Genomic DNA, 5,434 nt, shown 5'->3' with positions numbered 1-5,434 from the left:
TAATGTTTATTTAACTCATTTTGTGCAGTGTAATAAACTTCCTTATTTCCAAATTTATTCCAGAACTTATAGTTATATACTTTAAATACTCAAACTAATTTTAGACATTATACTTCTATTATTGCTGTAGCTTTTTCCAACAACAAATTGAAAAAAATAAAGAAAGACCCAATAGAGCAAGGGTCCCAATGAATGAATACATCATAAGAAAACTTAAATCAATCTAATGTCTACTAACCTGTTGAAGCTATTGGATCACCTCACATTGCCATCATGAAAGCGAAAAGACAGCTCCATGACCACAAATCTAGCTTTTCAATTTGACCCATATTCCAATCAGCAATCACTCCCACAAATCATTCCCCTCCCTAAACCCTACCCTAAATTAAGTGTGTATGAGTATTAATAGCTCAATAGTTCAGTGTACATTATAGAAAATTAAGTATTAAAATCAATGGAAAATTACAAAACTCAGATTTAAAACACGCAAACCCCAGTGAAAAATCAGGAGCACAATTGCAAACCCTAATAAAATCACTGCATACTGAAAACGAAGAACCTAACAGAAAATCGAAAAAGAATCTCTCTTCATGAAGAAAGAGTTCGGAAAAAGAATCAAAATTATTCAAAGCTACTATGAATTACATATTAGAAAACCAAATCTAATCTGATGCCTACAATTTCTAGGATATTTGGAGAGCATTTGAAGTGTTTTCATATGGATTGTATATAGATCTTATTATGTGTCTCACTTTCATTGTATTTTTTTTCCACATGCTTATGTTCCAATTGCTGCTAGAACCAAAAAATTAGCCACGTATGCATCTATGTACAACACAGGTATGTTTCTTGAATCTCCAAAGAAAAATTAATCAATTAGGAAGTAAAGTAAATAGAGAGTTATCTTTATCTAATGAAAGTAATTAAGTACCTAAAATTAGCTAATTACCATACAATCAATTAAGACATATATCAATTAAGAAATTTGAATTTGAAATACATAGAATCTTTACTTTGGGGTGTTGGGGGTGGGGGAGGGGGGAGAGGGGACGAAGTAAGTAACATAGAAATTTAAAAGATAATTAGTGACCTCAGATATCTAGACATCTAGGGAAAGATATTCACGGCCCTCAATAAGTAATTCTCTCTATAGATACTAAACTAAGAACAATAGATATAAATCTAGAAATATGTAGTAAACAGCCGCCCTTATCAATAATCTTTTCTATAGATCCTAAGCTAGCAGCAATATATATTGAGGTAAAAATAATCAAAAACTTTTTTCACCTACCAATTAACATACGAAAAAACAAACCAAACAAAATAAAAGTTTATAATGATAATAGTGAATGAAATACTAAAAGATGACGTCATTGCTTATAAAAAAAATTATTAGGCAACTGAAATTCAAGATAATAATTTTTTATTTGAAAGAATAATATGTTTTCATTTTTGGTATGTATGTTCTCATCTAAGTTAAGGGACAAAGAGAATTGGTAAACTAACAATTGCTAAAACACTAACAAACTTTTTAAATTAACAACACCAAGGAAGTAGAAAGAACTTAGACAGCTATGATTAAACCAAGAGAAACTGAATCTATTTATAAACACATCCAAGTGGATAAAGTGCAACAAAACTATAATAATATCTTAATAAAGTTATATTAGAATAAAAATTTACATATGCCATAAGATAATGCTTATTTTTTATTTTTTATTTTTTTATCCCTAAAAAGAAAACTCTAAAAAAATGGCATTTAGTAAATGCACAAACATGCTAAGGATTAGTTAATGACTGTGGCAAAAGAAGATCAGAACTTGTTAAATGGCATTTAGTAATAATAATAACGAATGAGATAATAAAAAAGTAACTAATATAAAAGGAGAATATGAAAAGGCAAACAAGAGATATTTGGTGGTTACAGATTCAATAGAAAGAAAGTGCATTGGATTGATTTTTATAGAATTTTCTATTTTTTAGTACAAAAGTTTTTTAAATATAAATGCATAAAAATTAATCATTTAAGAGTTAAAAAAATAAAAGTTACGAGTTTCAATGCGAACCAAATGGTGGAAAAATGAGAAATATAAGAGATAAATAGCTCCAATCTGAAGCAAATGAGGAAGCCAACAGTTGAAATTGAACCATATCGAATTTTATAGGTTTTTCTACTTTTTAAAACAAAATAATTTTATCATTCAAGTGCATAAATTATATCTTTTAATATTGAGAAATATAAGAGTCAAAATTAAGGAATATGAGATCAGTAATCCAAAGATTAAAAAATGATTTAGTATCATCACTGAAAAAAATAAATATCTGGTTTTTTATTAAAGTTAAAAATTTTATCTGTCAGATACCATCTTAAAAATACATGTTTTACAGGTCTAATGTGACAATAAAAGTAAATTTCATCCAAAAATATTAATCAAAGAAGTTCAGACATCTAACAAACTCAATGGATTATTTGGAAATGAAATATAAACTCCATACACAAAGAGATCACAATTTATCACAATTTATACACAAAGAGGTCAAAGGAAAAAATTTTTACCTTAACTTTCTTGAAAATTTTCTGACCTCATTTCCATATGCAGTAAAACTGTATTGCAATTTGAAAACCGAAACCAACAACAACCTCAATCGCTCTCTTATACATCTTTATCGACGAAGAAATCACATTATAAAAAAGTTAATTGGCATCCAAATATCAACATAAGTGGAGGATAACATTGTCATAATCACATACAACTTAACAACAAAAATCATGAAAATTTATTTACATAAAAAATATAGCAGTTTAAAACAAAACAATTAATCTCACAAAAGCCTGTAAATTTTGAAAGACATTCAAAAATCCTCATTCCAATGTATTATATTAATATAACAACCCATAAAAGAAGCAAAAACTTTAGCATATAAAATATTAGAACCACTAAATATATATCAGAAACCAATCTTTAACTTCAAAAAAAGCCAAAAGCTTTTTCTCTTTCTATAATCAACTGGTTCTTCTCATTTCACTCGTTCTAAAATATGCATTATCTAAAAAAAAACATTATTAAACCATAAAAAAGAACAAATTAAATATAATTTATATAAATATAAGCAAGAAGGAAAATTATTTAACTTAATTTTCTTGTAGACGTTCTGAACTCATTTCTGTTTTCCTAACTGCGATGCAATCTCAGATCAGAATCCAGCTAGTACTCAATTAATCTCTTATATGTTTTCATATATCAATAGATCACAATATACATAATAGTAATTAACATTTATTTGAAACAAAATCAAAGAAATCCTAAAAAACACGACGACGAAGCATCCAATATCTAACCTGTTCTGGTGAGCGAATCAGAGTGCAATAACGAGAAAGATTCACGGAAGCAACGGTTCATCACAATAAACAGAAATCGCGATTGCATGTTCTTGAAAAAATCAAACAAAAAGCAATCGGATTGTCGAATTCATGAATTGTTGCGATATGATGAAGGAAAAGGAACAAAAAGTATACCTTTTGACAACGAAGATGGATGCCTCGACGTCCTTGCGGCTCTGCAAACGGTAATCGCAGAAAGAAGAGAGAGAAAGCGTTAGAGAGAGAGATAGAGAATGGAATCGATCAAAGGAAGGAGATTATAAAGGAACGAACCCATTGGGATAGGTCGATGTTGAACTCGTAGAAGGTGACATATGCAGCGGTGATGAGGATTTCCTCGACGAAGGGATCGATGCGCTAAAGAACAATGAGGTTGAGGAGCTTGGTGCTGTGCTGGTCGAGATTAGGGATGAGCTTCCCGTTCTGAGACATTATGGAACCGCAAACACAAACCCTAGAATTTTGCGGGTTGGGTTTGGGCTTTCGATGTGTTCTGTGCCTGAGAGTGAGAATGGAAAAGAGGGCAGGGTTTAGGGTTTGAAGCAGCCGGTTCTGTTGGCTTTTACTGGGAAGAAGGAGATCCATAGAGAGATTGATACACTGAGACGATGAAGGAAGGAGGAGAGACAGAGAGTGAGAAACTTAGAAGGGAGAGAGAAGGAGCAGCGCAGAAACAGAGAGAATAAGCTTTACCTTTAGCAATCTACTTCTTCATTATTTTATTTCAAATTAACGTGAGAGCGACACCTAGCTTAATGAGCCACGCCAATTATACAAGTAGTAGATAATGCCGAGTTATAACATAAAGTGCCGAGTTATGGTACATAATGTCGAGTTATGACATCGGATTTGTAACAGCCGTATCGGGTCTATTTTTAAAATATATAATAACATAAATTTTAATTAAATTTAAAATAAAATAATTATGTAACTAATTATCTATTTTTTTTTATTGCATACATGAAACATACATGTACAATAATAATAATAATAATAATAATGTGAATAGGAGGAGATAACAAAATTATAGATTTATGGACGCAACTTAATATTTAATTGACATTCTTGTTAAAATTTTAAGTCAACCTAGACGGAGGACTTGATTTAACGTATAAATTCAGAACTTAGTTCTTGGTCTATACAAAATTGAAGGAAAAATTGTTGTATAATATTATTGATAATAATTAGTTTTTATTAAAATTATATTAATTTTTTATTTAATTATTTATTTTATAGTGTATATTATGATACTTATAAATTTGATATCTAATTACTAAAAAAATAATTAATTAATTTTTAATTTAAAATATAAAAATTAATAAATTTTAAATATTTTATTATAAAAATGATAAAAATTAAATATTAAATAATAAATATAATAAAATTAAGATTATCAATAAAGTTTGAGTAAAGAACTTTATTATTACAATTTAAATATTTAAAATATTAAGTAATAAATACTATCATAAGACAATAGTCTTGAATAAAACAATAATATTTTAATTTTTTTATTATCATAATAAGACTTGTAAGGCCCACATCGGTTGGGGAGGGGAACGAAGCATGCCTTATAAGGGTGTGGATACCTCTCCCTAGCATGACGCGTTTTGACGAGTGAATGTGGGGGCTTCGGCTATCATCCCTATCGTCAAAGGCAAAACCGTGAGGCCTTGTGTGCTAAAGCGGACAATATCGTGCTAGCGGGTGGTCTAGGCTGTTACATTATGGTATCAGAGCAGTTCGTCCTCGTGAGCCTGAGGGATGGAACTGCTTATGCTTCAATGCATACTCTGAGTCTGTGCCTGTGCTAGTTAGGGTATCTAACTGATACATCTATCATGAAGTCCATGAGTGTACCTTTGGTACTTTGAAGCACTATACTTCCGATATTGAGACTGATCAACTTGATATCGATTGTTTGGTGTGTATAGGAACCAGATGGCACCTCGTGGACCCGGTCGGGGACGTGAAAGAGATCGTACTAATGCGCAGGAACCGGAAATCAACCCGAATAACCCGGTAAACCTTATGGCGGTGTTGGAGAATATGGCT

The sequence above is a fragment of the Arachis hypogaea genome, chromosome 20 (genome assembly GCF_003086295.3).
Source record: "Arachis hypogaea cultivar Tifrunner chromosome 20, arahy.Tifrunner.gnm2.J5K5, whole genome shotgun sequence".
Taxonomy (NCBI): Eukaryota; Viridiplantae; Streptophyta; class Magnoliopsida; order Fabales; family Fabaceae; genus Arachis; species Arachis hypogaea.
Note: the sequence above shows the minus strand (reverse complement) of the source record.